General features: G+C 41.5%; 1 protein-coding gene across 1 annotated transcript in view; it reads left to right on the plus strand.

The window, feature by feature from the left end:
• The window catches only part of LOC105530266 (protein BEX1), a 270313-nt gene that overhangs the window by 258428 nt on the left and 1617 nt on the right, over positions 1-10268 (plus strand). The gene's annotated exons all lie outside the window — the stretch shown is intronic.

Raw genomic sequence — 10268 nt, forward strand, 5'->3', positions numbered from 1 at the left:
AGGGGAGAATATGAAATAATAAAAGCAGTCACTGATTCAAGCATGTTTGAAATCTAGCAGGGTTTTGCTGGGCGTGGTGACTCACACTTATAATCCCAGCACTTTGGGAGGCCGAGGCAGGTGGATCACTTGAGGTCTGGAATTTTAGACCAGCCTGGCCAACACGGTGAAACCATGTCTCTACTAAAAATACAAAAATTAGCCAGGCATGGTGGCAGGCACCTGTAATCCTAGCTACTCGGGAGGCTGAGGCAGGAGAATTGTTTGAACCTGGGAGGTGGAGGTTGCACTGAGCCAAAATCACACCACTGCACTTCAGCCTGGGCGACAGAGTGAGATTCTGCCTCAAAAAACAAAAAACAGAAACCTGGCAGGGTTTCAAGGCCTGAGAATTACCCTCTGTGGCTTGATGCTTTATTGTCTGGGCCACAAAGGCATCACTGCTCTACTGGCCTCCTCCTCTGTATCCATGGCTCTGCCCTCTGAGTCTTTCTTCCTTTATCTTAAAGGATGTCAGATGTTAACAGTCAAGTAACTCTATCATCCTTTTTACTGCCTGTAGAATCCTAGATGTCTGATAGCTTTCTTTCATTTTTCCCTTTTTTTGTTTTCTTCAGGTCAAGCTGGCAGTGTTTTTAGTGGTATAACGTTCTTCTAAAAAAACCTTGTGGGTCTCCTGTGTGTGTCAAAGGGATCCATGCCATCAGACGAGGATTATCCACAGATCCTTTCTGGATACTATATATTTTTCCTTGATTGGGCTTAGAGGATTGATTGGATTTATTAATCACACATTAAATGTCTTTAGCAAAAGGTATCCAGCCACACTCTTGGCTCTTTATCCAAAACACACTTAAAATCTTTCATGTGTTTATTACTACTTGTATGTCTTCTTTGGAGAAATGTCTAAGTCCTTTGCCCATTTTTGAATTGGGTTGTTTTCTGTTGTTGTTCTTGCTGAGTTGTGGGAGTTCTTTATATTTTCTAGATATTAATCTCTTATCAGATATATGATTTGAAAATATTTTCCCTTTTCATTCCATTGCTACATCCTCTGATGCACAAAAGTCTTTCATTTTGATGTAGTACAATTTATGTTATTTTCTTTTGTTTCCTTTTCTTCTAGTGTCATATCCAAGAAATCATTGTGACATCCAATATTATGAGGCTTGTCCCTGTGTCTTCTGCTAAGAGTTTCATGCTTTTAGCTCTTATAATTTTATCTTTCATCCATTTTGAGTTAATTTTTGTTTATGGCATAATGTAAGGGTATAACTTCATTCTTTCCTGTGTGGATATCCAGTTTTCCCAACAACATTTGTTGAAAAGACTGTACTTTCCTCACTGAACAGTCTTTGCACCCTGTTGAAAAGCATTTGACCATTTATGCCAGGATTTGTTTTTAGACTACCAATTCTATTTGTTTACATGTCTGTTATTCTGCCAGTACCACTGTTTTGATTACTGTAGCATTGTATTAAGCTTTGAAATCAGGATGTGGGAGACTTCAAACTTTGTTCTTTTTCAAGATTGTTTTGGCTAATTGGGTCCTTTGAGTTTCCATATGAATTTTAGGATAGATTTTGATTTCTGCAAGAAAATCATTGTGATGTCGATAGGGATTGCATTGAATCCATAGATCACTTTGGGTAGTATTGATATTTTAACAATACGATGTCTTCTAATCCATGAACACAGGATGTCTTGCATTTATTTGTCTTCTTAAATTTCTTTCAGTAACATTTTGTACTTTTTAGTGTACAAGTCTTTCGCTTCCTTGGTTAAGTTTAATCATAAGTACTTTAAATGGAATAGTTTTTAAATTATTCTTTCAGATTGCTCACTGTTAGTGTATAGAAATGCAAATAATTTTTTTTTTAAGAGCCAGAGTTTCACTCTGTCACTCAGGCTGGAGTGCAGTGGTGTGATCATAGCTCACTGTAACCTTGAACTCCTGCACTCAAGCAATCCTCCTGTTTCAGCCTCCTGAGTTGCTAGGACTATAGGCATGTACCACCACAGGTGGCTAATTTTTAAAATAATTTTTTTTGTAGATCAGAGTCTTGCTATATTGCCCAGGCTGGTCTCAAACTCATGGCCTCAAGCAATCCTCTCACCTCAGCCTCCCAAAGTGCTGGGATTACAGGAATGAGTTACTACACCCAGCCTTGTATATTGATTTTGTATCCATCAACATTGCTGAATTCATTTATTACTTCTCACAGATTTTTGGTGGAGTCTTTAGGATTTTCCATGTATAAAATTATTTCCACTGCAAACAGAACTAACTAATTTTATTTCTTGTCTAACTTGAATGCCTTTTTACTTATTTTGCTTGCTTAATTGTTCTGGCTAGGACTTCCAGTACTGTGTTGAATAGAAATGGCATGAGTGGGCATTCTTTTCTTATTCCAATCTTAGAGGAAAAATTTTCAGTCTCTCACCATTGAGTATGATTTTACTCATAGGTTTTTCATATATGGCCTTTATTACGTTAACATAATTTCCTTCTATTCCTAGTTTATTGAGTGTTTTCAATTGTGAAAGGGTATAAGTTTTGTCAAATGCTTTTTCTAAATTGAGATAATTATGTGCATTTTCCCCCTTCATTCTGTTAATGTGGTACATTACATTACTTGATTTTTATATGTTGAAGCACACTTGTATTCCAGGAATAAATCCCACTTGGTCATCGTGTATAACCTTTTAATATCCTGTTGAATTTAGCTTGCAAGTATTTTTTTGAGGATATTTGCATCAGTATCCATAAGGGGTACTGTTCTATAGTTTTCTTGTAATACCTTTGAAATTATTTCAAAAGTTATATTTACACTGCACTATAGTCTATTAAGTGTGCAATAGCATTATGTTTAGAAAAATGTAGGCTCGGCACGTGGCTCATGCCTGTCATCCTAGCACTTTGGGAGGTCGAGACGGGTGGATCACGAGGTCAGGAGATCGAGACCATCCTGGCTAACACGGTGAAACCCCGTCTCTACTAAAAATACAAAAAACTGGCTGGGCATGGTGGCGGGCACCTGTAGTCCCAGCTACTTGGGAGGCTGAGGCAAAAGAATGGCATGAACCTGGGAGGTGGAGCTTGCGGTGAGCCAAGATCGTGCCACTGCACTCCAGCCTGGGGACAGAGCGAGACTCCATCTCAGGAAAAACAAAAAAATGTAAATAGCCTAATTTTAAAACACTTTATTGCTAAAAAATGCTAATGATCATCCGAGCCTTCAGTGAGTCATAATCTTTTTGCTGAAAGGATAAATGGTCTTACCTCAATGTTAACGGCTGCTTGTTGATCAGGGTGATGGTTGCTGAAGATTGGGTTGGTTGTGGCAATCTGTTAAAATAAGGCAACAATGGCTGGGTACAGTGGCACATGCCTGTAGTCCCAGACACCTGGGAGGCTGAGGAGAGAGTATCCCTTGACTACAGAAGTTTGAGTTCAGCCTGGTCAACCTAGTGAGACCTCTGACTCTTACATTTAAAAAAAGACAACAATGAAGTGTTTTTTTCTTGCTCTGTCGCCCAGGCTGGAATGCAGTGGCATGATCTCCACTCACTGCAAGCTCCGCCTCCCAGGTTCACACCATTCTCCTGCCTCAGCCTCCCAAGTAGCTGGGACTACAGGTGCCCGCCACCACTTCTGGCTAATTTTTTGTGTTTTCAGGAGAGACGGGGTTTCACCGTGTTAGTCAGGATGGTCTCAATCTCCTGACCTCGTGATTCACCCGCCTTGGCCTCCCGAAGTGCTGGGATTACAGGCGTGAGCCACCACGCCCAGCCAGTAATGAAGTTGTTGCTCCACTGATCGACTCTGCCTTACGTGAAAGATTTCTCTGTAGCATGTGATGCTGTTTGATAGCATTTACCCACAGTAGAACTTCTTTCAAAATTGGAATCAATCTTCTCAAACGTTGCCATTGCTGTATCAACTAAGTTCATGGCATATTTTAAATCCTTTGTTGTCATTTCAACATTGTTCACAGCATCTTCACCAGGAGTAGATTCCATCTCAAGAAACCACTTTCTTTGCTCATCCATAAGAAACAACTCCTCATCTATTTAAGTTTTATCATAACATTGCAGCAATTTATTCACATCTTGAGGCTCTACCTTTTTTCTTTTTTTTTTTTTCTTTTTTTTTTTTTTTGAGATGGAGTCTTGCTCTGTCGCCCAGGCTGGAGTACAATGGTATGATGTTGGCTTACTGAAACCTCCATCTCCCGGGTTCAAGCGATTCTCCTGCCTCAGCCTCCTGAATAGCTGGGATTATGGGCGTGTGCCACCACACCTGGCTAATTTTTGTATTTTTAGTAGGGATGTGGTTTCACCATGATGATCGGGCTGGTGTCAAACTCCTGACCTTGTGATCTGCCTGCCTCAGTCTCCCAAAGTGCTGGGATTACAGGCGTGAGCCACCGTGCCCGGACCAGGCTCTATTTCTAATTTTAGTTCTCTTGCTGTTTCCACCATATCCGCGGTGACTTCCTCCACTAAAGTCTTGAAACCCTCAAAGTCATCCATGATAATTGGAATCAACTTCTTCCAAACTCCTGTTAATGTTGATATTTTGACCTCCTCCCATGATTCAGAAATGTTCTTAATAACATTTAGAATGATGAATCCCTTCCAGAAGATTGTCAATTTACTTTGCCCTAATCCATAAGAGGAATCACTATCTATGGCAACTATTGTCTTATGAAATGTATTTCTTAAATAATAAACCTTGAAAGTTGAAATTACTTCTTGATCCATGGGCTGCAAAATGGATGCTGTATTAGCAGCTACGAAAATAACATTGATCACTTTGCACATCTTCATCAGAGCTCTTCAGTAACTAGGTACATTGTCAATAAGCAGTAATATTTTGAAAGGAATCTTTTTTACTGAGCAATAGGTCTCAGTAGTTAATTTAAAATATTAAATAAACCATGCTGTAAACATATATGCTGTCATCCAGGCTTGGTTGGTTGTTCCATTTCTAGAGCACAAGTAGAGTAGATTTAGCAAAATTCCTTAGGACCCTAGGATATTCAGAATGGTCAATGAGCATTGGCTTCAACTTCAGGTCACCAGTTGCATAAGCCCCTAAGGAGAGTGAGTCTGTTCTTTAAAGCTTTGAAGTCATGCATTGACTTCTCACTAGCTATGAAAGTATTAGATAGCATCTTCTTCCAATGGAAGGTTGTTTCATCTACATTGAACATTTGTCATTTAGTGTAGCCACCTTCATCAATTATCTTGGCTAAATCTTCTGGGTAACTTGCTGTAGCTTCTATATCAGCACTTGCTGTTTTACCTTGTGCTGTTATGTTATAGAGATAATGTCTTTTCTCAAACTTCGTGAACCAGCCTTTGCTAGATTCAAACTTTTCTTCTGCACCTTCTTCACCTCTCTCAACCTTCACACAACTGAAGAGAGTTAATGCCTTGCTCTGCATTAGGCTTTGGCTTAAGGGAGTGTTGTGGCTGGTTTGATCTATTCAGACCACTAAAACTTTCTCCATATTAGCAATAAGGATGTTTTGCCTTTTTGTGCCCAGGCTAGAGTGCACTGGCACAGTCCTGGCTCACTGCAACCTCCACCTCCCGGGTTCAAGCGATTCTCTTGCCTCAGCCTCCTGAGTAGCTAGGATTACAGGCACACGCCACCACGCCTGGCTAATGTTTGTGTTTTTAGTAGAGATGGTGTTTCACCATGTTGGCCATGCTGGTCTCAAACTCCTGACCTCGTAATCTGCCTACCTCAGCCTCCCAAAGTGCTGGTATTATAGGCGAGAGCCATCACACCTGGCCCTATTTTGGCTTTTGACATGCCTTCCTCACTACACTTAATAATTTCTAGCTTTTATTTTTATTTTTTTATTTTATTTTATTTTTATTTCTTGAGATGGAGTCTCATTCTGTCATCCGGGCTGGGGTGCAGTGGCACGATCTCAGCTTACTGCAACCTCCACCTCCTGTGTTCAAGTGATTCTACTGCCTCGGCCTCTTGAGTAGCTAGGACTACAAGCATGCTCCACTACTCCCAGCTAATTTTTCTATTTTTTTTAGTAGGAACAGGGTTTTGCCATGTTGCCCAGGCTGGTCTCAAACTCCTGACCTCAAGTGATCTGCCCCCCTTAGCCTCCCAAAGTGTTGGGATTACAGGCGTGAGCCACCACACCCAACCAATGGAATTGTTTTGAGAGTCCAAAAGTAAAACAACATGACTAATCTCAACTGAATTTTGACAAAGGTTCCAAGACAATTCAGTGGAGAAATAATAGTCTTTTCAACAAAAGGTGCTGGGCCAACTGGATAGCCACATATAAAAGAATGAAGTTACACTCTTACCTCTCGCCTTATAAAAAATTAGTTCAAACTGAGTCAAAGACCTAAATGGAAGAGCTAGAACTATAAAACTCTTAGAGGAAAATATAGGGATAAATATTTGTGACCTTGGATTACAAAGGATTCTTAGATTCAAATGACTCTTGAATTCAAAAGATTCTTAGATATGACACCAATACCAGGAGCAGCAAAGAAAAAGATAATCTAGACTTCATCAAAATTAAAAACTATTGTGTTTCTTTTCTTTTCTTCTCTCTCTCTCTTTTTTTTTTTTTTTTTCCTTTTGAGACACAGTCTCGATCTGCGGCTCAGGCTGGAGTGCAGTGGTGCAATCTCGGCTCACTGCAACCTCCACCTCCCAGGTTCAAGCGATTCTCCTGCCTCAGCCTCCTGAGTAGCTGGGACTACAGGCAGGTGCCGCCACACCCGGTTAATTTTTTGTATTTTTAGTAAAGGCGGGGTTTCACCATGCTGGCCAGGCTGATCTCAAACTCCTGACTTCAAGTGATTCACCCGCCTTGGCCTCCCAAATTGCTGGAATTACAGGCATGAGCCACCGTGCCTGGCCAAACACCATTGTGTTTCAAAAAGCACCATTATGAAAGTGATTAAAAAATCCACAGAATGGGCTAAAATATCTGCAAATCATATATGTAGTGAGGGATTTCTGTCTAGAATACATAAAAACGCTTGCAACTCAATAATAAAAAGAAAAATAACTCAAATAAAAAGTGCACAAAGATCTGAATAGACATTGATCCAAGGAGGATATACAAATGACCAATAAGCACATGAAAAGATGTACCACATTATTAGTCATCAAGGATATGCAAATAAAAACCACCATGATATACCACTTCACCCCCACTAAAATGGCTGGAATCAAAATTTCAGATAATAACAAATGTTGACAAGAATATGGAGAAATCAAAACCATCATACACTACTGGTAGGAATGTAAAATATTCAGCCACTTTGGAAAATAGTTTGGCAGTTCCTCAAATGAGTAATCATATTGGAATCATAAAGCTTAAAAACATCATGCTAAAAAAAAAATCCAATTTCCAAAGAATACATATTATACAATTTCATTCCTATGAAATGTCAAAATAGGGAAATCTATAGACAGAAAACGTATATTAGTAGTTGCTTTGGTATGAAGAGGATGGGGGAATAGGAGAGTGATAGCAAAAGAATAGGAGGTTGCTTTTTTTTTTTTTTTTGAGACAAAGTCTATCTGTCGCCCAGGCTGGAGTGCAGTGGCTCGATCTCGGCTCACTGCAAGCTCTGTCTCCCGGGTTCAGGCCATTCTCCTGCCTCAGCCTCCGGAGTAGCTGGGACTACAGGCGCCCGCCACCACGCCCGGCTAATTTTTTTGTATTTTTAGTAGACATGGAGTTTCACCCTGTTAGCCAGGATGGTCTTGATCTCCTGACCTCGTGATCCACCCGCCTCAGCCTCCCAAAGTGCTGGGATTACAGGTGTGAGCCACCGCGCCCAGCCAGGAGGTCGCTTTTGGAGGTGATGAAAATATCCTAAAGTTGACTGTGATGATGATTGCATGTATCTATGAATATACTAAAAACCATTGAATTTTACACTTTAAATGGGCAAATCTTATGGATTGTAAATTGTATCTCCATAAAGTTGTTTCTAAAAGATAAATTGAGGCCGGGTGCGGTAGCTCATGCCTGTAATCCCAGCAATCAGGAGGCCGAGGTTGGCGGATCACCTAAGGTCAGGAGTTTGAAACCAGTGGGGCTAACATGGCTGAACCCCCATCTCTACTAAAAAGAAAAAGAAAAATTAGCTGAGCATGGTGGCATGCACCTGTAGTCCCAGCTACTCTGGAGGCTGAGGCAGGAATATCCCTTGAACCCGGGAGGCAGAGGTTGTAGTGAACCAAGATCGTGCCACTGCACTCCAGCCTGGCTAACAAAAGCGAGACTCCATCTCAAAAATAAATAAATAAATAAACAAATAGAGACTTAACCAGACTTGGTATTATTTGAATATGAGGGACAATGTAGAGCGATTCAAGGATAATAGCCACGTTTCTGGGTTGGTCAATGGGTGAGTACTAAGGTAAAAAACAAAGGAAAATAAACATGTCTAAGGTGAGAAGAAGTGATGAGAGAGAGAGAGGGAGAGAGAGGAAGAAAAGGAGGAGGAGGAGGAGGGAGAGAGAGGAAGAAAAGAAGGAGGAGGAGGGGGAGGAGGAGGAAAGAAGAAGGAGAAGAAGAAGAAGTAAGAAGAGAGGAGAGAGAAGAAGGAAGAAGGAAGAAAGAAGAAGAAAAAGAAGAAATAATAGTATTAAGGGCTTCTGAGTTGAGAAGGCCAATATAGTAAGAATGGTCAGTGGAGAGTGTTCCTCAGGCCCTAGCATAAATGAAGAGGTATCAGAGTGGGCGTGGACTGGCAGATAGTGACCCTGCAGCAAGACGAGGCTCTTCTGGGTGACCTGGAGGTGAGACAGTTAGGGTGAGGGTCTCAGTATTCTGCACTACAAAAGTCAGGTGAGAGATAGCAAAAATGTCCCAAAGAGGCTTTTCCCTGGGGTGGGTGAAAAAGAGAAGAGAGCAAGCAGATTTGAGAACTGCTCCCCACTCCTCCCACCTCCTCAATTACTTCTAGGCTTTTCTTGGAATCTCTCCCCACAGAGCTGTAGAAAAGCCCTATTCTGGTTTCCAGAATGGGAAGAGACCTCCCAACTATGCTCAGAAGTGAGTCACTAGGTGGGAATTTGGGGAAGAAATGGAGGGAAGGAGGTAAAGTGATATATTAAGGTCACCACCTTGGTCACGTGTCTATCTATATTTTTGGAGTAAGCAACAGAATTAGGAGTCTGAACTTAAGAATTAAGAAGCTCTGTAATATAACAGTGGAAGATCAGCACCTTCCCAACCTCTTGTCAGGGCAGGGATGCTCTATCTCTGCATCACTCAACCTGCCTTGGCCTCACAGCTCTTCCTTTTGCTTAGGTCTTCAAACCATCAACAGTGAAAGCCACTAATTTTAGCAGGTGGCATTAGTTGTCAGCAAATGTTTTTTCATATTTAATGAATGTTTATTATAATAGAATAAAAATGTTTATTAAACTTGAAATTTGTCTCAGAAGGATAAAAAGGTAGATTATTTACGTAAAATGGCCAAGATCTGACAACAGAACTGTTCCCTGAAGATTTACTTCACAGATTATTTTGAAAACACCAACTGTGTTCAGGAAAATTTTCTCTCCTTTTTTTCCATAAAAAATTCAAACAAGTGAGAATGCTCTAAAAACGATGGTGTGGAGCCCAGAGAAAATGTTTTCTGTGTGCTATAGATGAATATAAACTATATATAAATATATTACTTTCCCAGGTTGAAGTGTTTCTTTCAAAAATAAAATTTGATTATTTTCAATTTTGTGAAGCATGCTGATTTTTAAAAAGGAATTAAAGAGGAATTATTAGGAAGCATATACACAGCCAGGGAGAAGAGGAGAGAAAGCAGAGAAGGCCAAGGCCAGGGTCCGGGGGTTTGGGGTGGGGGAAAGGAAGGGTACAGACCCTCCCAAGTAACCGAAGATGGGTAAACTCCAACCGCAAGGCGATGATGCCACTTGTGGGCCCTCAGATTGCAGAGGACGGAGATGAGTGACGGGGCTGTGCACACTGGGGCACCGCGCACAGACGGGAGGAGGGGGGTGTCTGTGTGTTCCAAGAGGGGAGTACCAGTTGACTGGCCGCCGGCCCGTGGGGGTTGGTGGGAAGGAGGGTGAGCTTGGCGGTGACGCACGGCCCTCACGTGACCGGGAGCTGCAGAGCTACGCAGCCTTCGGCGCAGTAGTCACTCGCGTCTAGCTACCAGCTCCCCGCTGCCCTGCGCTCGGCGGGCTGGCATCCGGCCCAGGGGAAAGCGGAGCAGGTAAGGGCCCCGGG

This window comes from Mandrillus leucophaeus, unplaced genomic scaffold, assembly GCF_000951045.1.
Source record: "Mandrillus leucophaeus isolate KB7577 unplaced genomic scaffold, Mleu.le_1.0 Scaffold809, whole genome shotgun sequence".
Classification (NCBI taxonomy): Eukaryota; Metazoa; Chordata; class Mammalia; order Primates; family Cercopithecidae; genus Mandrillus; species Mandrillus leucophaeus.